Source organism: Schistocerca americana, chromosome 3, assembly GCF_021461395.2.
Source record: "Schistocerca americana isolate TAMUIC-IGC-003095 chromosome 3, iqSchAmer2.1, whole genome shotgun sequence".
NCBI lineage: Eukaryota > Metazoa > Arthropoda > Insecta > Orthoptera > Acrididae > Schistocerca > Schistocerca americana.
Window position 1 is genome coordinate 717940128 of NC_060121.1, and position 26533 is coordinate 717966660.

The window sequence follows — 26533 nt, forward strand, 5'->3', positions numbered from 1 at the left end:
GGCGTTGGCCCTGATGTCAACCAGTGGACTGGTACCGTGCTAGCGTTCAGGCCCTCCCAGTAATGTGGCGTAAGGCTGCCGCATTGAATGGAGATTATGTAAACAAATAGAGTTTCGTAGATACAAGAGTGGAAAACAGTCTGGTGTATCAGAATCCTGAATAAAATCAACCCGCTCTCAGAAAAGTATTTGCTGCCTTACTTACTGAATGCCCCCCAGTAAAAGGCAGAGAAATGTAAGACGTATCACACAATCAACATGACACTTACTGAATTCCTGCTGTTGACCGGAATAATATGCAAAAGAACGTAAAAGAGAAAAGTGTCGTGGGTTGAAGTTCAGTTTCTGATCTGTGAGTGCTGTTCACTAAAACAACATGCAGGGGAGAATTTTGTACCTAGATGATAGTGTCCCTAGAAACACACGTGTTATTTTTGGTCTGTACTTTACATTCACCTGAAACAATGTGCACTAGAGTTCGCCGTAAGCAATTTCCACCATTTCCTAATGTTTTGTTGTTGTTGGACATGAGGTTGCATTTTGCACAGCATTTGTAAATTTTTGGCGTTCTATACATTCAAGTCTGCCAAATATATTAAAGCTTCTTACAAAATATTGTTAACAGTTCATGTACACAATTTTTTTGTGAGTAAAATGTTGTACATTACGAGAACAATTTGTTTAAACTGTGGGCGGCTCCACTTCGTCGATCGTGCACTATCTTATACCTTGGAACAGAAAAAGGCTTTTTTACCATGGAATATGTGATACTTGCACATTTCCTGTGTTTCTTTAGTGTCTTAACAATTTTTACTGTCTTGAAAATTGAAACGTGTGTTGGTTTCCAATAGCTTCTAGACACCGTGCACAAATCCGTTAGGACTGCTTGTGTGAAATTCGAAACTGAATGCCATCTCGTGGCGAGTTGCGGTGTTACTATGTCTGAAGTTTCAAAAACAGCTTTGTAGAAAATCAAACCACTAGCATTGCTGCAGCAGACATCCTAGCTGTGAATGTTAAAAGTATGTGTCTGACAGCCATCAGAAAATAAGAGTGGAACAGTGAGACAAACGACGCTTTTTGATTCCTTCACCGTAATTGGGCAATATTTCGTCGTATGCAGCCCGAATAGCGAGTGGCAGGTTCCTGTTTGCTCCTCCATGACGACAACCAAGCGCACGAAGCGAAGATTGTGCACGCGTTTTTGGCCAGTGGAATAGCAGTCGTGGACCACAAGTTCGCCGGATTTGGCCCTGGTCGACTCCTGATTGTTACCCGAACTGAAATTGGCAGTGAAAGTAAACCGCTATGAGGCAGTTCAGGACCTGCTAGAGAACTGTACCGCAATACTAAACGCCATTCCAGAAATGGAACACAGGACTGTTTCAAAATATTTTTAAAACGTTTTCAGCTGTGTTTTGATTCATTGTGAGACTGGTTTGAGTAAATATAAATATTTTGTTACCATAATCCATGAATTTTGTTTTTCACAACCGCAGTCCTTGTGCAACTGGTACACACGGTACATTTCAAAATGTATTACAGTAGCAACTGTTTTTTGACAATACATCTGTTTAATTTGAGTGTTTATACTGATTATTGATTTATAGTAGTAGTAAAGTAACAGACAGACTATTAAACATGTTTTGACAGTATTTTCTCAATTGTATTGCTTTCAACTTTCACTCGAAACTCTTTCCCTAGTTACACTTTATAATCACCTGCTTTGTAACTTGTTTGCCCGTTTTTCGAAAGAAATACATCACTGGTTCTGCGTATCAGGGATCGGACAGTTTGTTGTTACGATTGTGAGGATATGTGGCATTAGATGCCTACGCACAGGACATGTAATACTGGCAAATAACGGGTCGCTGATTTTCGTACGAGGGGATGGAGCCCGCTAGAGACCTGGATGGATTCCATGGGATTTACACCAGGCGATTTTCCTCGCCGAGACATCAACGTGAGTTCACCAAACGCTCCTCAGATGCACGGTTCTGGTTCCGAGGCACGGACAACTATACTCCCGAAAAATGACATCGCTGTCGGGGAAGAGACATCAAGCATGAAGAGACGCAGGTGGTTCGCATCTGTCGCTGTATCTACGATTTCTACCATAGGTCCCACGCAAGTGCAGGAGAATGTCTCACATATCATGATAATGCTCCCACCAGCCAGTGTCCCTGACGCAGTCCACGTATGGAGCTGTCGTTCACCTCAATGACGCCGTTTGTGGAGACGACAATAGACCTATTGTAGCAAAAATGTGCTTCATTCGGAGAGCCGACGCGTTTCCATTGATCGACTGTCCAATCCTGATGTTGCCGTGCCGACTGCTGTAGTAATTGACGATATCGTTGGGTCAACATGTGAACACGTGGGGGTGGTCTGCTGCGGGGCTATATGTTCAACAAAGTACGATGAAAGGTGTGCTCCGAAACACTCGGGCATGCACAAGCACTGTGCTCATTGCAGAGACACCACAGATTACCATACATTCTACTTTACTGAATAGACAAGCCACCGAAACCGACGTTCTGTGAAGAGTCGTCCAATTCCAACCATTTAGCACCTGGTGGTAGTTTCACTGCCTTTTTATCTCTTCCTGTTGATGTTCACTACAGTAGCACGTAAATTTTCGACCACCTTCGCCGTTTTCCTGTTACTAGTTCCTAGGCTCTAGGTAATAATAATCTGCCTTTTTTGAAAGTCGTTTATCGCACTGAATTTTCTCATTTACAGCTAATATCTTCATTAGGGTGTCCCCCTCCCGTGCCTACTCCGCATACACACTTTTCTTACAGGGTCACGTGCTCGTAACACCACAAGGCGGTGTCCAACATGGCGGTGGGAAGAGGTCGTAATGTTTTGGCTGATCAGTGTGTATGACCATGTTTTCCATGGAACATGTTTGCATATTTGGAAGAACTTTAACTCTCTTCAGTAATTCTTGTAATTTCAGAATAAAGACTGATGCACATAAAAAGAGAATGCCAACACTTAAAGTGGGTTAAAAATGCATTAAACTTCTGTTACTGGTCAGATCAGAGTCGATAGTCTGAAAAGTGTACCAAAGTTAAATACTCTCTTCCAACGTATTTCTGTACAATATCCTGCGCCGGCCGAAGTGGCCGTGCGGTTCTAGGCGCTGCAGTCTGGAACCGCGAGACCGCTACGGTCGCAGGTTCGAATCCTGCCTCGGGCATGGATGTGTGTGATGTCTTTAGGTTAGTTAGGTTTAACTAGTTCTAAGTTCTGGGGGACTAATGACCTCAGAAGTTAAGTCCCATAGTGCTCAGAGCCACTGAACCATTTGAGCCAATATCCTGAAAGAAATGATCATGTACTTGAAGACAGGATCTATTGGAAAAGCAGACAAAATATTGTCGCGAAACACTTTTCGTACAATGAAATTATATTTGAAGCAAATATTATCTGGTAATTCGCTAACCAACTTCACAAACACATAATGCCTTTATACATGGCAAAAAAATGATCAAAGACACAAATCAATTAATGACATTAACAGTCAGTGGGCACAGATTAAATCAGCAGCGGAAGTGGAAAATTTGAGCCGGACCGGGTATTCCCCATTGATTTAATCGCGCGTCTACTGGCAGGTAAGATCATTAATTCATTTGTATATTGGGTCATAGTGGGTCGAGTATCCAAATAGCGTCTGTACTTTCGGACATGTCCGAAACAACATACAGTATATATAACATTAATGACCATTCGAAGATTTTCGTACAAAACCTAATGCTGAAAGGTATTGAGCCAAAGATTGTTTGCCAGTAATTGTTCAACTCTCCACACCTCTCATTTTCGCATATGAACTTGCAGATCTGTCTGGAGTAATAAAGTCTTCCTCTGCTTCTCCCACCTGCTGCCACCATTCCTGCTGTTATAGTAACTATACATATATTTTGTAGCTAATGGAGGCCAGTTACTTATTTAATTTTTCTTTCTGCTGGTGGCAGAGACCTGTTCTCTTGTATTGCTCTAAAGATTTCTTCATCTGTGTGATCTGGTGGCTACGAGATATTTTTCATCCGCCTCCACGCCACATTTAAAATACTTTCATAAGTTACAGGCATTAGTAGTCCACTTTTCTGAGCAGTTCAATGCCACTTACGGGCTAACAATAAAAGTGGCTCTGAGCACTATGGGACTTAATATTTATGGTCATCAGTCCGCTAGAACTTAGAACTACTAAAACCTAACTAACCTAAGGACATCACACAACACCCAGCCATCACGAGGCAGAGAAAATCCCCGACCCCGCCGGGAATCGAACCCGGGAACCCGGGCGTGGGATGCGAGAACGCTACCGCACGACCACGAGATGCAGGCAAACAACAATAAAAGTCTTTTTGGTCTCTACATTTAGGTTCCTTGGTTTAAACAACACATTTTTCTTATAAAAGGCTGTCTTTGCCTGTGTAGTTGTGCTCTTAACTTAAGTTGAACTTCATCCATCTGAGGTGACTTTCGTTCCTTTGCAGTTTCTAAGTGGTATAATATTAACACTAATGCCTCCTGCGACATGTTGGCAACTTCATACTTTCATTGTATTAATTTTCAGGTTATACTTCTCTTTCAGGGTCTTGATCATTCTTGCTAACTTTTTTTGCAGTCAACACCAGGTATCTTTTAGTATTGAGTGATTTCCTTTATAAAAATTTTATTTCCAAAATTTTTATATCCACACCATCTGTCTGCTTTCAGTGTGATGCGTTTTGAGTGCTTCCGCAGAGATGAAGCTAAAACAGTGATATTCGATAAATAGCAAACGAAACATGAGGTATGAGGATGCATCCTCGATATTTAGCGCTTTTCACATTCCCGTCAATCTGTAATTATGAAATGCAGGCACCTGGCTACGAATTATTTTGGGCCGTTACAAGCGCTCATGAAGCTATTGTGCCAGTTATGCAGAGAATGGGCGCTGGTTATGGATGCTTGAGGTATGGTTGCTATGTGGTGTTTGAGATATCTCTCGTTTCGAGTAAACAGCTGAAACGCAAGTGTAAAATGTTTACATCATCTGAATTTTTTATCGCCAAATACAAGCCACGCCGGCATTTTGTGTCCTCGTAAAATATTTATGATTAAAAAAAATTATCTCATTGCAATAAGAAAATTAAGAAGCCTAGACAACGCAAAACAGTTTAGAAATTTTTTAAATCGCTCTGATACAATGATTCTGAAGAAGTAAATGCTACATCAGTTGTATAACTACCACAAACGCGTTAGGTTAACATTGATAAAAGGAGTATTGCGTAAACGTAAACTAGTATCAAAAATTACTTGGCGCCGTTCCTTGCTGAATTAGTAGTCACTGTGTAGTTTACTGAATTTTGTGACATCTGTGAAGATTTTTATCCATAACTGCAGGGGCAATATTTTATTTTGTAGCTTCAATTAATTTAAACATTTTAATGATAGCAGTGCAAACAAAATTATTAATACATTCCCAAGTCACTGTTCGATCACACGCAAACTTCTGGCGAGAAGAGTGCTACAAGCAAATGACAGAAAATAAAATTCACATACGGCAGGCTATAATTAAAGTTCGCCTGTGTTTCAAAGTGGCCAGGCCGTATTGTTGCCCCAACTGACCACTACTATTCACAGTGCTGTAGTCGACATTATAATTTTTTATTGTTATAAATATTTAAAGATATAATGCAATGTTAACACTGCTGCATTTGGCCCTGCCGTGGATGTCAAACTACTGGAGAACTAGAATTAGTAGATGTGATGCAATAACGACCAATTTATCCAAGACAATTCACCTCTCTGTTTTCATTTTGAAATTATGAAGTTTAAGATATTTATTATTGATACATTCATAAGCTTGCGATACACTACACTCTTAACTCCGAGACATATTATAGCAACTTCTGAAATGTTTGCATATTATAGGGTGACGAGCATCACAATGAATCATAGTGTACTGCAGTGTTGCCAACATCAACTGGAGCCAAGACCGGACAACTAAGAAAGGAATTATTGAATTACTGTTATTATTAGACAATATATACATTGTAGTTGCTACAACAGGGAGCATGCATTTATTCAACACGACGCTCACTGTTAATAATGCGAATCCAGTCATTTCTATGAGCCTCCAGTTTCTCTTCTATTTACATTTTGAACATATACTTCTTTTCTGACTTCACAGTCTTAATAATTTTTTTCTTTCTTCAGCAAATTCAGCACATTTCATACCGTAGCTAATACTCACAAATAGTTTGGATTACACTATTTCCACTTTCAGTCTGTTTCCCTCAATGTTACAGATATTTAGCATCACACCGAAAATCCGCTCTACGCACGCATTGGATGGTGGCACTCCTAGCACATGTTTAACAATTTTCAGAATATTATGGGCGCTGCATCTGTTAAAAATTGTCAGGTAAGTCCTTAATGAATGGCACAACGTCATTCACTGCACGTGTTTCAGAAAGTAGTTCGTCACCTTTTATATTGAAATAATCTGCAAGCTCCATTATGTCCTCCATTTTAAAGGGTTCTTCAAGATTTAACTGAGAGCTAAGCTTAAAAATTGAATCTTCACTGAAGTCAAACCATTTTCCTAGATATTGTAGAATTGTAGTGTAGACTTGCTGAACTTCTCTGACAAATTTTGCCTGTTCATCTTGTGGACATTTTTGCAGCTCTTATAGTACCATGAATACGAAGAAATTATTTCTTTGTCTATTAATATCTGTATATAATTTCAGTAGTGCAGAATACATTTCAGTTATCTATATATCATCACTTTCTACGGGTTTTATGGCTGTATTAAAGAAATGCATAACATTATGGACAAATTAAATGTAAATCTCTGAGAGTGTTATTTCATCGTCCACTTCACTGTTGTTTTCATGGGCTACGAATGTCAAAATAAGCTTGGCCGTGTTGTCCTCATCCTGGCTTAGAAAATAGGACTTCAAAAATGGCCATCTCACGAGCAATCCATCAACTGCAGAAAAAAGAGTCAAAAAGCGCATATGATCATGCCAGATTAGTGTGGAGAACTTTTGCTGCAAGGTCGCAAACAAGTTCTTCAGCTCACTCACCTTCTTAGCACTTGAAGAAAACTCATCAAATGCCTTTGCCACTAACGATTCAACATCGTACGGTAGTAATTTTAGTCCATAGTTCGCAGTATTGGGCAGTATATGCAAGTCATAATGTTCTTAAGATGCGGAGCTTCATGTATTTTTTCAGCTCCACGAAAACGGATTGGTTTTTTCACGTAACCTACGGAACAGTTCTCCGCACCAAAAGGAACTACTAGTGATTCTGAAAGACCAGTCATAATGATGCTCTCTTTCAGCTTCTTGGCTATAGAAGTTGATGTTTCGTCAGTGTCTTAGTAAGTGTCTGTAACAGCTGAAGTCGTTCTCATTTCCTGGTCGATATACTGGATAGCAAATGGAAATAATTATATATTTCCTCTATTTGAAGCATCACATGCAATTGAGAATGGATTTGTACCAACTTTTTTCACAATTTGTTGCAGAGAATGTGGAACCAATACGTGCTCTACTATAGCTTCCGCTTTAATCCGTCCACAGTCAGTTTAGGATGATATAATTTCGAATCTTGAAGCAAAGAGATGAGGTATGAGAGCATTTCCACAGCCTTGTGAAAGGTAACTGTAATAGTATGTCAGTCCATGATATATTCATATTAGTTCCTATGCTGACACTTCCACTTCCTGGCTAGATCCCGCTGGCACGAAATACCTTTCAGCAGTGGATTTATTAACACATCCCACACCTTATCAATATGAATCTTGAGGCTGGTATGATGTTTTACCGCTTACACCGTGCCGTGTATCAACGCAAGGCTTACACGGCATAGTTTCCTACATCCGGTATATTCATTTAATTCCGGAAGCTACCCCAAAGAGTTTGTTTCCTGTAGTCATTTGTCCTTGAAATGGCACTCGCGGCGCTGTATTTTTAGCCTGCTGCACTTGAGAAGCTTACTATAATACAATTTTATATACGTACATTTATCACTCAGTCATTACAGTGCCATTCTTAAACACTTCAATTTCTAACTAAACATATGACGTGTGCGGTTCATCTGATACAGATACAACAAAATACTTCTTCACATCAGTCACATGCGTGCAACAATGAGTATACTTGGCATGTTCATTTGTCCAACATATCTTTAGTGCAATCATCCATAATAAAATGACAATACGACATTGTCACGGCTTGTTTTGTTTGCTGATTTTGGCAACTGTAAAGAATAACTGTGCAGAAGAACAAATAGACACAAACTGATATTGTAACTGTGCTTTATTGTCCATGTGGAAGTGATATGCAGCTTTCACAAGAAAATAGAAGATATTACTTGCCTGTCTTTCCTGTTTGTAGCCATTCATGGGCTCGACGTTATTAAACAGTTAATACTTCACACAGGTAGCATACAGAAAGACAGTAAGCGCAGGCCGCGCACACAACCAATCGAACCATGCTACTCAGTAATGTGGTAAGTAATGTTCGTAACCATTCCAGTGTCAAATACAGATATTGCTATAAATTGGTACAGCAATCGCCCGATGAGAATTACGTCATTCTTTGGTACATAACAGAGACACGATCATGCTCCTATCTTTTGTCACTATTTCTTCTGCATCGACCATTGTGTACTTGAAGGAGTACGATTCCAAGTAACGCAAAATTATTAGTTGCATCAAATACAAACACGGCCCGCAGTCACCAAATTGTCTGCTTGCCAACATCGATTCATCAACTGATTACCAGTTCATGTGGTTAACGAATCGACAAAATACCATTCTCAGTAGAAATTGTAATGTATCAGCATTACTTGATTTATCTATAGGTTACATATTGATTCCCATGGTGTTCCCTAGGACCTGTACCGATTTCCGAATAATCAAGATGAGGAAGAATTCTACACCAGGAAAAATGTTTTCGAATTTAACTGTCCTTTTTTATTGGTTTGAGTTACAGTAAGAATCAAAATCCCAATTGTATTCCACTTTATCCACAAATAGCGAATATGGATCGAAAAAATTGGTTGAAAAATAGAAAAATAGAAGCGAATGCCTTCGCACACCACAGAACGACCTCGAATACCAACTAGATACGAAAAGAACCATGACCCACTGGATCACCCGCAGGTTAAGAGCAAAACTGCTGTTCCTTACAGAAAGGGAGTCGGCATAAAGTCCACAACATAGGCACGTAATGGTGCCCCAAGCAGTTTTCTTCTTCCAGTGGTCGACTAGTTGACAGTTTAGTTCCACCTGGCTTGATTGAGCCAATAATACATCACAGGCTAGGCTGCTGCTTTCCAGCTATGTTCAGCCCAATAGAGCGCTGTCACATACTCGGCAAAATCGAGCCCCCCACTCTCCATAATGCTGCCAGCAAGTTCCTCCTTCCGCCTATGTAGACGCCCGCTGCTGCTCATGCGCCTTCTTGCGAGCAGGCATCCACCAGTTTCACAGCGGTGGGGCAGCCACATACACAGGTTAGATAGTATCGGTAACTGAGGGCGAACGACGTCGCACGCACGGGGTAGCGTGATATCTCGATTCCTTTTGTTATCTAGGGTTTTTCTGATTTATTGGTACCATAACTGATTTTTTCTTTGCAGAGCAGCTGTTTAAAGACTGGTTAGATACACATTTATAAACATTTAAAAATTCTTATAATTATATTTTTGCCTGAAAAATATAAGTCCCTTCTTTATGTGCGATAGTTATTGAAGCAGAAAAAATGAATTAAAATGTTTACTGAGGCTGGGAAAAATATAATTATAAGATCACCTATGTTACAGGACTTTCCCATTATGTCCAACGCTGGGGTGCTATTTCAATGCCAGAGAGCCCTGGCATTAGTGACAATGTAAGGGAAAATAAGCAAAAGATAGGAATTAAAATATGTGTAGGGGAGGGCACTCAGCTTGGGAAGTTCGTGCATCAACGTTAACTACAGTGCTGTGGTGGTGTAATGGTTAGCATTTCTGCCTAGCAAGGAGGAAGCCCGGGTCCGAGTCCCAGACTCACACAAATTTTAATCCACTTCGTCTGCTTCAATCATTACCCCATTTTAATCTCATCTGTCACATCATGCACTTCCCGCCAATCAGCTTCCTATAAGGCAACCATGAAATTTTGTCTTACATCTGTTCCATTATGCTGTTTCACTGTAGTGAGGTAAGTTGTTTAGTATTCTGTTTGTACATCACGATCTGAGAGTTCATGCACTTCTGGAGTAACATTGGTGTTAATTGAGAGCCCATCTACAAAAAAATGTTCTTTGCTAGTGTAGGCCCTACTGTTTTCCTGTGTTATTCGGGTGAAACTGTCAATTACAGAACACACTCTTCAGGTGTCGAGGTACATTTACAAATCGTTAGTTTTATTAGTGTGTTTCAGAAAATGAATGTCAAGATCTCCATTCGCTTTCTTTTATCTGGTAGGTGACGATATTCACTCAAATATTTAAAAGAAAGTTCTCTAATGGGGAACTAGATACTGCAACAATTACAAATGACGTTCTCAGTAGTCGTAATTTACACACACAGTCTTTCAGTTGTTGATGTAAGCAGATACCACTGGTATCAATAAATATGAATCTGATTTCAGTTTTTACACACGTAACAACTCCTCCTTTATCCATAATTTACCTTCAGAAATGGACCGTTAATCTATAGTCCTCTAGGTTTTTATAGTCCTCTGCGTTTTTATTTACACAGCATTCACGTAGGCACCATACACCAAATTCCTCTTGACATTCTAGACGTGTAAAAAGATAAGAAGTACGTTGACATTAGTTGTTATTTCTCTAATATTCTGAAGTATAAAGGTAAAACTATTCAAACATGTTTCGTCTCTTTGCATCAATTTATTAATATAGGCGTCGTTTAAAGCACGTATGTAAACTAAAATCCTAAATTGTCTCATTTGTGAGCACAGATTTTGTCACTGTGGACAGCACCCACCTCCCCCCCCCCTCCCCCACTCCTTATGTTTTCAGCAGTCACTTCAGCTGATCTTCCTGTTAGGGTATAGGCCATGTCTAGTTAATACCCATGGACCAACAACAGCAGCTGAGCAACTAGTACAGTATCAATGTGAGCTGCAACTGGCTAATTTATGACTAAACTCCCCGACGGCTTTGTTCATCCAAGATTCATCGTGAAACTAGAGAACCTTAACAAAATCCATACATGGGTAGAAGGTTGCTGCACCTAGCTTTCCAAATCATTTGTGATACTAGCTTTTCTACAGGATTTTGGCCTACATCCCTCTTATGACTACTACCTAGCAGCAAGATCTTTCTTTGGAATGAAGCTCCTCCATCCCAACAGGTAATGAGCTGTATCTATTGCCTAGTTGAATGGTAACGAAACTAGCCAAAATAATCTCTTTTCGCTACATTCCTGTTATCTTCCAACATATGCAACTTTCTTTCTCCATCCCCCAACTGCTGTAATTCAAATTTCACATCTTAAATCTCTGACTGATGAGCACAAATCTTTGCCTCTTTATCTGCGATCTTCCTCTCCCTTTACACATGTCCTATGTATGTACGAGAGAGATTCACTACCAACGCCTTCATCTGTACCACATAATTTGTTCCAGTGAGACCGCAATTCATTATCCCCGCATACTCATCCGAAACTGTTAACTAAACTGCGGCGGCATGCGTGTCACCCATGGTTGTAGTATTGTGAGCAACTATGTCAACATCCTTCTGCTTGAAGTAGAAACTACGGTCGCAGGTTCGAATCCTGCCTCGAGCATGTATGTGTGTGATGTCCTTAGGTTAGTTGGGTTTAAGTAGTTCTAAGTTCTAGGGGACAGATGACCTCAGATGTTAAGTCCCATAGTGCTCAGAGCCATTTGAACCATTTGAAGTAGAAATGTAAGCAAGTAAATCAAGACGAACTCATTCCCGCGTTTATCATAAGCAAATTTGAACGAAAGGGCCGCATTTCCCTTCGTACGAATATTGTTGTTGTTGTGGTCTTCAGTCCTGAGACTGGTTTAATGCAGCTCTCCATGCTACTGTATCCTGTGCAAGCGTCTTCATCTCCCAGTACCTACTGCAACCTACATCCTTCTGAATATGGTTAGTGTATTCATCTCTCGGTCTCCCTCTACGATTTTTACCCTCCATGCTGCCCTCCAATACTAAATTGTCGATCCCTCGATGCCTCAGAATATGCCCCACCAACCGATCCCTTCTCCTAGTCAAGTTGTGCCACAAATTTCTCTTCTCTCCAGATCTGTTCAATACCTCCCCATTAGTTATGTGAATTACCCATCTAATCTTCATCATTCTTCTGTAGCGCCACATTTAGAAAATATTACATTATGAATAATACGACTGGAAATGTGAAAATTTTGCAGTCACAGCTGTAAAAACCTCGTCAACCGGTCACAAACCAACGAACTTTCGGCTGAGTTTTCCTCGACCATTATCAAGAGATAAGCGATTGCTGTACGGATGCTGGTCTCGACTGCCTATAACTGTGGCACCAGCTGTGACGACACTGGTGCTCTGTTTGCTGGCTAAAATGCCAATATCTTCGATCCGCGTCTGCAGCGGCCACATTAACCTCCTAATGGGCTGTCTCCTCGCTGTACCAAAGTGGAAGCTGCCGTCTTTATTGAGGGTATTAGTAGATATTTTGTTCTCTACAGCTTCTTTTATTACGCTCTCCCAGATCCTATTAGGCTCCACGTTATAAAGGTCTCATGAATGACATTTTATGTCAGATTTCTATGGGCAGTCGCAATACCTTTCTAGGTCAATCTACCATTGTTGTATCGTACACGGGGACTACCCGAGGTAATACTGTCTTTTCGCATACCTCTTTTCGTAAACACGGGGCCCACCCTCTCTCACCCAGACTATTGCCTCGTGAACGACGACAAAACAAAAAGAAAAGAAAGAAAAAAACCGGTGACAAAGTACAGCTGCACTCAGTGCAAATGCGTAACTTCAAACGTTCAGAAATAAGGCTACGCTAGAAGAGACAGTATATTTCTAGACACAGACAAAAACGCACGAAATACAGCATGGTAAGATTAATGTATAATATGTATAACATGTGTGGATATATATAATTATCACGTCAAGAAACTTTAATATGCTAATTATTGTCAATGCAAGAAAACGGAGTGTGGTACTTAAATGCTGAGTATTAGGATATTGAAAAACTCGTATGGTTATTTGATAACTTTACGTCTGTCTACTTTTCATTTAACACTGTAGACAGCAGTACAAGAAACTCCATGGGACAAATATGACCTTGATCCCATTACGCAGGATTCCTACTGTGCGACGGGTGGAACTACAATTCGTCGAACCGAGCGAGGTGGTGTAATGGTTGGCATACTGGATTCGCATTCGGGAGGACGACGGTTCAAGCCCACGTTCAATCATCTCAATTTAGGTTTCCCGTGATTACTCTGAATCGCTCTCGGCGAATGCTGGGATGGAACCCATCATTGCCACAGTTTGAGTTTGTGTTCCATCGCTAATGATGTCGATGTCGACATGACGTGGGAACCAGTCATCCTTTCCTTCCTTCCCTTCTTCCAGTCGGTCGCTACCACAGGGAGTTGAGTGGGCGTACGCTAGGCGACGCTGCAGATGGCATCCGCCTCGGCAACAAGATCGCAAAAGTTCGTTCTGTAACCGTCCCGCACAGAGGAAGGTTCGATCCCCAACTATGAACGAAAATTTGATATTTGCACCTGACTGAAAAAGCACTTTCATGAAACGAAAAATTGTAATTGTATGTATTATCAATTAAAATACATAAACACTTTTACTGTAACGCTTCTACCACACATGGGTAGCTTACTGGCCCTGTTACGGTAACTTACAAGCTGAGATCCATATGGTGATAACTGATTCACGTTGTCACACGTAGAATCTCCATGGCACTTAGAAGAAATGAGAAACTGAGCGACCGAGTTATCTCTGTTACTTAATGCACTTTCGTATAGGTAAGAAATGAAGGTTGCCATTCTTTCAACTTTCTTCTTTCAACTACTTTTTAAATTCAACCAACATTTGGTGACCCCATATTACGGCATTAAGTTTATTTTGCAGTAAAACAAGTTGGCCATTTTTGGCCGATAATGCTAAAGTATGCTATCGAAGAAATTGACATTATATTAATGTGTTACAGGATGAATATATCGCCACATCGGTTGCACAAAATTTTTTGTCAAATTCACCATGGTTTCGACTGCTCTAGGGCAATGTTCATCAGAATAAAATTTTTTAACGTGGAGTACATGCAGTGACACCATGGGTAAAGATGTCTGAGCAAAAGTGCTCTCGTCAAATAAAACTGTCACATTAATAAAAACTAAAATGCAAAAATATAGCATGTTTGTCAGCTGGATAAAATATTCCATGGAAATACAATGGCAGTCGCAAGGTCGCTTAGGGCCAAGAGCGGCATCAACACAGAGTGACGGTAGCGGCCTTGCTCCTGCCATTTTACTTCCATGGAATATATTATTCAGCTGACAGACATGTTATATTTTGCCACTTTAGTTTTTATTCATGTGACAGTTTTATTTGACGAGAGCACTTTTGCTCAGACATTTTTACCCATGGTGTGATTGCAAGAAACCATGGTCAATTTGACAAAAAATTTTCTGCAACCAATGTGGTTATATATACATCCTGTAACCAAATAACGTAAGGTTGCGGGATCTAAGCCAATAAAAATGTTTAAAATTTCATTACTTTAATACACTTACATAGTTATCCACATGGTCAAACACAAACACTCCTCCCATCCCCCCCACTCCCTCTCAATCACATGCTTACTAATGTCAGTGGTGGCCATGTTATTGCATGTACACATGGTTAGTCAGCGGGGTCTCAGAGAAGTCGAGACTTATTGCTACATCCAGACTTGCACTTGCATGATTCCTAATACGTCAGAGATGCTGGCTGCAGGCCTATCGCGTTCCTAGCCGAGGAGCCACCTACATACCAGTTCACTGCCAAGAACAATTGAAATAGGGACAATCTGTAGTGATGGAGGAGGAAATGTGAGGTATATTTAACAGTTATGGACATGGAAATCCTTCAGTATGAATTATGTGGAATATTGCAATAACTCTTCATAAATGACTATAACCTTTTGTACCTTGATAGAACACAAAATTATGGTGGAATTTTTAACAAAATATAGATGTAAGTTTACCTAACGTCACACCTCGACCTTCATGTTCATGAAGACTACGAAGGTAAGAGCAAAGTGATTGTAAAAACACGATAAGACAGTTGGAATATCGATTAATGTTGAAAAACTTCAACTGTTGAGCAACAAAATATAACAAGTAATAAGCTAAATGACAAGAGTAGAAGTGAATAAAGATATCTATAACGATATTATCAATTTCATAGTGTCCATGATACGTATACATATAGGAAACTTACATCTTCATTGGGTAAATAACATCCTATTAACGGACAGAAAGCAATCTCCGATAACTAATGCATGGATTACACGTTTGACCCTACGGAAGGCTGTCTGATTTTATTAAATACCAATGAACAGACTTTACAGTGTGCTCTGCTGTACCCTGTGTCAGTTCCTTCAGTTTGGTGTAAGCTGGGAGATAGCTTACAGAGCAGTTGCTGTGTTTTCTTTAAGAGTGTTCAGCAGATTGTATACTGGGCAAATTAAAATATGCGAAATCTGACTAATATACGAGTAAACCATCCAGAAAATGAAGACTCAAGAAGGATTTGATAGTAAGTTTAAGCGCAGCGTCGAACAGGATTAGACCTGCAGTGAAGACAGCAGCAGGTTGGGATGTGGCTCACACACACACACACACACACACACACACACACACAGAGAGACACTGTGTTACGAGAATGTACGCTCGCAAGAAGACCCGTCTCTGGAAGGCCACATGACACTATCGAGAAGAAAGACCACCGTGTTCGGCGTATGTCTCTGACGCATCGTACTGAATCTGCAGCTGCAGTTTGAACAGCAGTTGGCTCCACAGTGACACAACGAACTGTTAAAAAGTCGGTTACTTTAAGGACAGCTCCGAGCCAGATGCGTTGTAGCGTGCATTCCACTGACCCCACACCGCCGTCGTTGCCACTTCAGTGATGTCGAGCGAGAGCTGATTGGAAGGCAACGTGGAGGTCTGTTCTGTTTTCTGACGAAAGCTCGCTCTGCCCCGGCGCCAGTGATGCTCGCGTGTTCTTTAGAAGAAGGCCAATCGAACGCCTATAACCAACCTAACTGCATGCTATACACACTGGACGTACACCCGCAGTTGTGCTATGTCGTGCGATTTCATGTTACAGCAGGAGTAGTCCTTATCCGACGCAGCCTGACTGCAAAATTTATACGCAAATCTGGTAACTCGAGCTGTTGTGCAGCCACTCGTAAACCGCGTTCCTAGGGGTGTTTTCCAACGGGATAACGCTCGCCCACATAACGCTATTGTAACCCAACATGTTCTACAGAGTGTCAACATGTTGCTCAATCAGAAGATCTGTCTCCAATAGAGCGCGTTTGGGACACATTGGAATACACCTCCAGCGTCATCCATAAACAGCATTATCCGCCCCTGTATTGCCCGACCAAGTGCAGCGGCCATGAAACAATCCTATAAACTCACAAGCTGCACCTGCGAAACACGATGCATGCATGTTTTCATGCTTTCGTCCATCATTCTGGCGGTTGCGCGGATAATTAATGTAGTAACATTTCTCATTTAAAATAAGTTATCTTGCGCTTACATTTACCTGTAATCTTGCAATGTTAATTTTAAATATGTTACTTATACCAATTTATTCACGAAATTTCATTACTCTGCATTAATTATTAGTAAATAATTTCTGCTGACACCGATTACCACATGAAAGATTTGACGAGTAGTAATAGCTTGGGCTGATGGCAGCTACCCAATGCAAAACCAGAGAAAATGCGTTGAGCATTTTCTCTCTCTCTCTCTCTCTCCCTCTCTCTCTTTATCTCTCTCTCAGCACATCAGATATTTACAATTTCGGTTTTGCATTTGGTAGCTGACATCAGCCCAAGCAATTTCTCCTCGTAAAGTCTTTCTTGTGACAACCCATGTAATTAGAACGTGTCAACTTCTTTCCCATTATAAACAAAACAATTTTAAAGTAGAATTTTTCATGCTCATAACGTGGACTGCTCACAAATTAGCCTAGTGAGATTTCCGTTTTATCGATTTGTATTTACACGTTGAATAAACAGCACTCCAACAGCAACTGTATATTTTGCATGCTTAGCGCTGTCAGTTAGAAGGGACCAGGTGAGTGCTGTCGCTGGTGGAGTATTGGTTATTTGTCGAGTTTTACTGTCTGTGTTAATATACATCGATAAAACGTGTATCAGACTTGACTAATATGGAACTATTCTGTCACATGAGCACATAAAATCCTGCTTAAAAATCAATTTGTTTGAAACAGGAGAGAAACTGACAGGTTTCTCGACACTGGGAGTCGCATGAAGTACGTGACAAGCACAATCTTCATGTGTTGATTCCTGCTGCATAATGCAAAAAATATCAAATATCTGCTGAAACACCAGAGGAAAAGGACCTGACGTGTCTTAGGAGAAACACCATACGAAAGACACACACAAACACAGTATATATATACATTTGTATCCCAAACACAGATTTCAGTGCAATACTTTACTGCCATAAAAAAATGGAACAGCGAATCAGTATGTTGCCCAGAGCCACCATCTTGTATTTTTATCAAAGTACTTCAGAGCCGCTGCCTTGTCCTCATAGTTCAATGTCTACATGTCAGAGCCATCATCTCGTTCTCATAGTTTTATCCCTTCACCCTTCTTCTTCACCCGTCTAACTTCTTTATACCACAAAGTCTACATCTTTTCTAGTTCGACCTCTGTACCATAGATCTACCATCTTTATTCTTGTAATCCCAGCTTTGTACCCCAGAGCCTCAATCCTGCTCTGATAGTTCGGTCTCCAGCCCCGAAGAAGTTACAATGGTAGTTCCGTCAGTGGCCACCTACTCTAACATCCCTGAACTGGTAATTAGGTTTCCGGACTGGCTGCTTCGATTCCTGACGTACTGCTCCTCCATCTTCGGTGTTCTATCCACATACGCAACAAATTTACTTAGTATAAACTGATGAACGATTATTGGCTAACTCTTGAGGCTCAGGGTCACGCAGACTCCTATCGCCACGTTACACTACTCTATCAGCAGTACAAAGTGCTCATAATTTTTTGCTGATAATACTAACCTACATTGCTTTATGGTGCAAACTCTATATAGCTAGGACCGAAGTATACAGGTTGAGTCACCTAAAACTTGCACCGCAAAAAAATATTGTGGAAATGAGAAGTTCTGTTGTGCTATTTCCATAGAATGGAATGGTAACCTTCGGTTCGTATGAGCAGTCAGTAAACAGTTTGTAATGACACATTTTGTGCAAACATAGACTTTTCAAATGGAAAAATGCCTACTGACATTAATAACCTAATAGTATGATGAACTGGAATATCACTGATATTTGCTGCAGGAGTTTAGTGCGAGTTGCTTACGAGACATCGTATTGTGAAAAGCTTCCGACCACCACTTTTTTGTGCCATTCTACCTGTGTAGCTGCTTGGTGCAATGTTGTGATGGTTACTTAGAGTGTGCTTCTGTGTTCCTTTATTGTACTGCGACTTCCTAGTTAGTTACTATGTGACAATACCAATAGTAGCTCGTGAGTGGGCGATGAGATTTATCAATGCAGAAAAAGCCGACATGCTCATGGTGCATGGAGAGTGTAGGAAGAAGGCAGTTCGTACTTGTACGATGTACGCGTCAGGATAGTCCCACAGATCTCAACCATTTCGGCAGTTATTTATCAACCTCTTCAACTAATTATGTGAAATTGGTAGGCAACTACAGAAGAGGGGAAAATGGTGTTCTTGCTGCTATTGCAGTTGATCTGCAAATTAGCTCTCATGCAATCGCGCGATGAAACAGGATCAGTCAGGAAAGTGTCTGTCGTATTGTCCACCGACATAGGTTCAATCCGCAACGCATATGTCTCCATCAAGATCTTAAAGGAAACGACTATAAGAATCGTATTAACTTCTGTACAAGGGCATAAGACTGATAATCCAGATGTTACTTGTCTAGTTACATTTACCAATCATGGCCAGGTAAATCGCCGAAACATGCAATATTCGTCTGTTGACAATCCCCGCTGGTTTCGTCAGGTGGAACTTCAACGACCATGTAGTGTAAACGTGGGATTTGGGATGGTAGCCCTTCGGCTCAAACGCCTGATTTTCTTAGTCGGAACACTGAACGCGCTCGAATATCGCAGGCTCCTAGTAGACCACCTTCCACGGAAGCTAGAAGACGTTCCTCTGCAGAGTAGGAGGACCATGTGGCACCAATATGCTGACTGTCCAGCGCATAGTGCATGACGCGCTACACGTCTCCACGAGTTGATTCCAAATCGTTATATTAGACGCAGAGGACCTGTAGCATTTGTCTGCCCGGTCCTCGGATTCGACGCCTGAAGACTTTTTTCTTTGGGGAAAGCTGAAGACGCTGTCTTCAACTCGATGATATGGAACGGCATCTTACTGCAACATACTCGGACAGCTCCGCTGAAATGTTAGCTAGTGGGCAGCATCGTTCCAAACCAGACTGGAAGGGTGCATTGCCAATGCCCATGGTCATTTGAACATAATCTGTGATGGCCTCTTGTAGCGTTGCTCGTCAGTATCCAAATAACAAATGTATGCACTTGTGTTGTTCTTAAATGTGTGCTACCACAGGTATTGTACAAGTCTCAGCGTCAGAACTTTTCAGAATACGATTCGTCATGAACGACTCGCAGTAGAATCCTACTACAAACGCTACTGGCATTCTAATTTACTCGACATTTTGTTTATTAATGTCAATAGGCATTGTTCCATTTCAAAAAGTGTATGTTTGCACAAACTATACACTGTTTAAATGTTATTACAATTGTTTACTGGCTAATATTGAGAGCCCCTGACTACCAGTCTCTTCTGTGAAAATAGCACATCAATTGCACTTTCTTTTCCACGATATTTGCGGTGGAAGTTTTAGTTGATTCACCCTGTATATGGAGCTGTCGATTTATCTACATCATTTAATATCTAGTGTAACTGTTAAATGCCGCAGCGATGCTCTCAAGCCTTCTCATAACTCGTCTTAATTCGGTATACATACCTGCTGAGAATGCCGTTGCAACGAAGGGGTGGTGCTGGCCGCTAGCGAACTGGTAACTGTGGCCGCCGGAACGGTGCATCAATGTCATGTTTATTGGTGTATGGTGCATGAAGATTAGGAGTAAACCAACTCAAGTAGTGTGTTTGCTAGTTTAGAAGCCAGGCACTATTATAGAAGCCAGACCCGCTGTTGACACACTTGATGTTTCTGGATTTTGTATAGTTGTGTACAGGTTGGTTCAACTATTCTGAGTTCAGAACGCTCATTGGTGACGATTTGGTATGGCTCGGGTGGTGTGCTATGTTATCCCCCCAGGTTGTGAGTTTCTACTTTTAAAAGCATACCCCAGGAAAGAGTTGTAAAGAGGCATCGAGTCTGCCTCATGTGTGCCCACGTGTTATGCTATCAATGACGGCCATTTTGTAAAATGATAACAGCAGCTGCTGCAAATACAACTAAAGCAAGAACAGCAGACGTATCATTACAGCACTAACATCCTGGGCTCCTGGAAATGGCATCCAGAGGGGAGCCATGGAAACAGGTACCATCGACTTCACCACCTCTTCCGTATTTCGGAAATTGTACTACCTGAGACGTTTCTTGCTCTACGTCAAGGTAAGGAAAGTTAATGATGCTGTGGATATGAATGTACTCCTCCTTTCTTCAAGTTGTTTTTTAATGTGTCTACGACGAGCGGCTGCATCGCTGATCAACAACGAAACGGGCTAGTTTTTGCCGTTCCCCCGGTTTTCGCACTCTTCAGCGGCCACTAGCCGTTTCTCCTGAGCCACCAGAGTTCGCGATATCTACGGTTATATTTTCTTCCGCACACCACGTGACGACCCCACGCCGAGACAAGCGATGTATTCACATCGAGTGAGCCGCTCTTGGTAGCATCTGAGAGCCGTCCATCGTCCATCGGTGGCCGACACGTCGACCGCTGGAAATCTTCACATCTTCGGCATCCCAGATGGTGCTTATCCAGGCTTAGTCAAGTAACCGTTCTGTTGACTAACATTTATGGCAAGGTCGAACTTCCGTCTTGCACAACGATATTAAGTTGTGTCTGAACAGGTACAATCTTCTGGTTTAAATTCTTTATTGTGGGCCTTACACACAGACGGCCAAGCCAAGCGTTGTGTAATTTTGGCCAAGGTCTTACGAAAACTAGAGGACTGCCCATCAGAGAGCTATGAAAATATCTAAAAACGGCGGAAAACGAGGACAACAAATTTAGACTTTGTGGTCACCCTTTCCCTTCTGACACACAATACCTTTATAGAGAACACAGCGGTCTATGTACTCGCCATTTAAAAGGCTTTTGTTTACTTGGAAAATACACAAATCGTGTTCCGGTCTCCGCTTGAAAACGCAAAAGAGGTCAGGAGGTTCAGTGAACACAGCGCTACCCAAGGTAATCTTTCGCATATTGCATGCTACTTCTAGCGTCGGCAACGCTGTTGTTTGGAACACTTATATGAAGAAAAACGAAATGAAATGCTGAGGTACGGACTTCCCAATGAGCAACCCCATCAATTTTTCTGAAGCGGACTATACTAAACTCAACGCCTAATTATCAGTCTCGAGCACATATTCCCTCTACCCTAGGTAGAACGTAAACTTCTTCAAGGCGAAGAGAACTACTAATGCTTCTCATTCATACACAGAATATTCAGATTCACCTGGAGATAAGTTGTGCGGGGGTAGGCGAAGGGACGCCGCTCCCCCTGGATATTCTTGGAGGAGTACCACCACTACTCCACAATTGGATGCGTAGAATCTGCAAACAAAGGGCTTGCTGAAATTCAGGGTAATTAGCACTGTAGGATTGCTAAGGGCAATTTTAATTGCCTCAAAGGAAGCTTGATGACTCTATCCCAAAGGAAGTGCTCGCCTCTCTTGACCAAGTTAATCAAGGGCACAGCCAGTTAAGCAAAATTAGGAACAAACTTCGCCATTCCGATAAATCTGGCCACTCCCTTCTTATTCTTTTTGGGGGATAGAGATGTCACACACAGAACCTGTCCTGATCAACGCTGACTCCTTGAGCTGAAGCCTGGAGAGCCAGAAAGGATGTACAAGGGCGAGTCAAGGTAGTCTTAGAAGGCTTGACCACAAGCCTGGTTCAGATGATCCGTGACCGTGGCACTGTAATTCACCACATCATAAAGATACTCATAAACGGATCTGAACGTAAAACAGATCTCCAAAAACATGGTCCAAACGACGAGACAACATGGCAGCCTTCATAGAAATTCCGAATGGAACCCAGTCAAACTCACGAAAGTTCCAGGCAGTACAAAAGACAGTTACTGGATTGGAATCTTCAGTCAACGGTATCTGTTGGTAGGCTTGATTAAGGTCCAGTGCAGAGAAGCGATGGCCACACGCGAACCATTGGAAGCAATTCTGAAGGTCGGACAATGATACTGAATCCATGACGACCCTTTCTTTGAGTGCCGACCACTGGTCGATAATCACCACTCTGTCCTTCAGGAGCAAGAAAAATGGGTGAAGCATAAGGAGAAGTCGACGGTCTAATGACACCATCCTGGAGCGTGTTACTAGTTAGGCTGCACGTAATCTTCATGTTGGATGGGCATACTCTATAAGTATCCTGACGAACATGACTGTCGTCTACCAAGCGAATGTTACATCGGAGCTCACTAGTGATGCTTAATTTATTAGTGAGGACATTGAGAAATCGGGGTGACATGCTCAACAGTTGCCTAGCCCCCCTGGCTTCCCAATGGTTGGTGCCAAACTCAGACGACATCGACTGTATGTTACTAACTGGTTGGTTCATTAGGGCAAAATTTGAAATAAAATCTGTGAACTTGATTATCAAGAACCAGACCAGTATACTCAATGAAATCACACCCCAGTATCAAATTAATTGACGAATTCTTAGCAGCGACAAAGTTGACAGCCATGTAAAATCCGATGTGGCTAACTTGCTCCGAAATTGATTTTCAACGGCTTCCACTATTTATGAGACGGCGGCCATTAACTATGCACTAGAAGTATATAATTTTTGAAACAGAAACATACAGCAAAATTCACCGAGCAGTTTTTTAACTCAGTGACCCTTAAAGAGCTGCCATTACTTATGAACCCACTGTCATTCTGTAGACTGTTAAGTACAGAATTTTAAAAACAAGTAACAGTTACTGAATTTGCAGAAATAGTCAGCGAACATTCACTGATCAGATATTAAACTAATGACTTATAAACAACATCAGTTAATTATGAACCTATTGCCATTCAGTTCAGGCACAAGTTACAGGATTCTAAAAACAAGTCACTGATTTGGCAGCAACAGTTAACCAAAGTTCACTGTTCAGATTTTTAAGAAATCATTTTTAAACAGCTACTAGTAACAATGAACCCACTATAGTTCTCTAGTGTACCGTCCAGGAAGGCAAACCACTCGCGCCCTCTGCTGACTCATACCACAAACCACACAGTCACTGCCCCAAGACCTTCGTCTTTCACTGCACTAATGGTGCCACCGGCGTAAATCAAAATTTATCCAAACAAAGCTCGTCAACGAGGGACAAGATCGATAGAATACCTAGTCCGCAGGGCTCATCAAGTACACCAACCTTCTGGTCTACGAGCTGTCAACTAGCCCTGATGGTTCTGGACTTCCAACTGGTACCACCCAGGCGACGCCTGTCAGAGAGTACAACAGCATGACGTTCCAATCAGACTTCGAGAACCCTGAGTCCGATTCGAGACTTCTGTCGGGTGGTGTCATACTACGGTAGTCCAGCTGTAAGCGGGGTGTGCTGCAATAGCAAATCTGTTCCACTGTGTCAGCACTCCACTGCCTCACTAGACTCCTATCTGCCTGCAGCCTCGGCAACAGCGGTCGACCTACTGTATGAGAACCTTTGAATAGTGAAGAATGTTTCAGCCTACATTAAAGTCGCCCATATAGTCCCGCACGCGTCGCACTGAGAGTAGAAGAAGCGCTCCAGCAATACTGGTGTCAGCGTACGCTCACCTCAAACACATTACAATTACAATGGCATCATCAAAGTAGTATCTCATAATTATGAAATGCCTTCCAATTTACCTGGTAATTAATATAATGTTAAATTAACCCCTTATGGATTTGGCTAATTTCTCACTAGGCACCTCCCAGGAGACCAATATGGAAATGGTCTCCAGATGTGGCGGGTATTGGTGAAAATATGTACTTGAGGTGGATCAAAACTAGCACAATGAGATGATAGATCTCTAAGCTATACGGAAGGCGTTCTGTCTAGGTCACACCTAGTCTGAAATAAAACCAGCTGCGACGGAAACGTAAGGTAGTAGCTCCAAAGTTATCGTTACCATCCGCAGCATTTCCAACGTGACCAGGGAACGCTTAAATGGATATGAACCGAAGGAAAATTTCATTCCTGATTGATGGTTTAACGCCGACCAATGAAACATGTAAGGCAAAGAGTTAGAACATATCACATATATCAAAAACGTTTAAAACAGCAACATAGGCGGAAGTAGATCCAACACAAATACAATCAGAATAGGAACAAGTATTAGAAATTGCTGTCATCACTGAAAAAAAAAGCTTCAGAATTATGTGATGGTTGGTTGGTTGGTTGTTTTGGGGAAGGAGACCAGACAGCGAGGTCATCGGTCTCATCGGATTAGGGAAGGACGGGGAAGGAAGTCGGCCGTGCCCTTTGAAAGGAACCATCCCGGCATTTGCCTGGAGCGATTTAGGGAAATCACGGAAAACCTAAATCAGGATGGCCGGACGCGGGATTGAACCGTCGTCCTCCCGAATGCGGGTCCAGTGTCTAACCACTGCGCCACCTCGCTCGGTATGTGATGGTCTGTTGTGGAATATTGCAAGAACAAAGAGCAGCTGCCGGAGTTTCCACCTGTGTGTGGAAAACACTAAAGGACAAAATTCATTCCTGTAATTTTTAAAGTGAAAGAAAAACAATACTACGTCTTAAAAATGAGAGAGGGTACACATTGACTCTGTAAGCGTCGGAAGAAACAAGATCTGAAACTACTAATGAATTTATGATCTGTTACAGAACATCATTGGGAAAATAAATAAAAATGAATATATCCTTTCCCTGGGGGACATAATCGTCCCAACGGGAAAGAGACCTAACACGGTTATAGTACATACGTAGAAGGTGAAGATACAGTAAATAAGTATAGGAAAAAACTAATTAGAGTTATCCACGCATAACGAATTAAGAATAAGAAACCTCTTCCATTAACAGTGTGATATCCATCAATTTACATGGGAAGCTGGAGCTGCATCTTCAGTGATGGACTATATTATTGAAAATAAAGGAAAGAAAAGTTTTAAGGAAAATCATGACCTAAATCCCAAGATAATAAGATAATATACATCAACAATGAAACTCCCTACAGGAAAATCGAAAAATTTTCAAGTACAATTCGAATAAGAAGGATAAACTTCATGGGAATTTTTTTCTGTTTTAATTTTAACAGATTTATTAAACGAATCTTTGACTTTTTCCATAACCGCAAAACAAAACCCAACTAGTTGAAAGAAACTGAGAAAGACTTAGTATAACTAAAGTTTTCAGAAAAGTCACAAATCGATCGAACAGCTGAATTAATTCTTAAAGGTGAAATTATAAAGTTCCAAGACAAATCTACGCAAAACCCCGTATGCATCACCTCAGAGGAAGAGAGCAAAAGAAAAGCAGAAAAAATTAAGAAATATTGGCAATAAGAATAGAATAACATACAAAAAATTATTGAACCAACGTACCCCAAGAGTGGTGAAACGAAAGAAGAAGAAGAAAGACACAGGTGCCTACCGAATCTTCCAAATGTCATCAGATCAGATTTTAGTAGGCAGTAATACAATTTTTTAAAAAGGATGGAAGCAATCACGAAGGAACACCCTGTCGCAAGCAAGAATCTATAAGGCAGAGCTACTCCAAGAACATAGTATTTAACTATTATATTAAAAAGAGTGTAAATGAGATATGTCAAACGAAAACAGGAAGTAACAACACAAACGTAGAATGGAGCACTATTAAAGAAATCACAACGCAAACAGCCGCTAAATCATCAGGAGATAGGAAAAAGCAAAATTCTGAAAGGGGGTTAATGATATTAGCAAACTAAGAAAAACAAATAGGATGTATCTGAAAATACTTTGTCGTTACTTAATAATATTAATTACAAATAAAATTATAAAAGTAACTCTGCTCTAATGAAGAAGGAAATACAGAAAACTA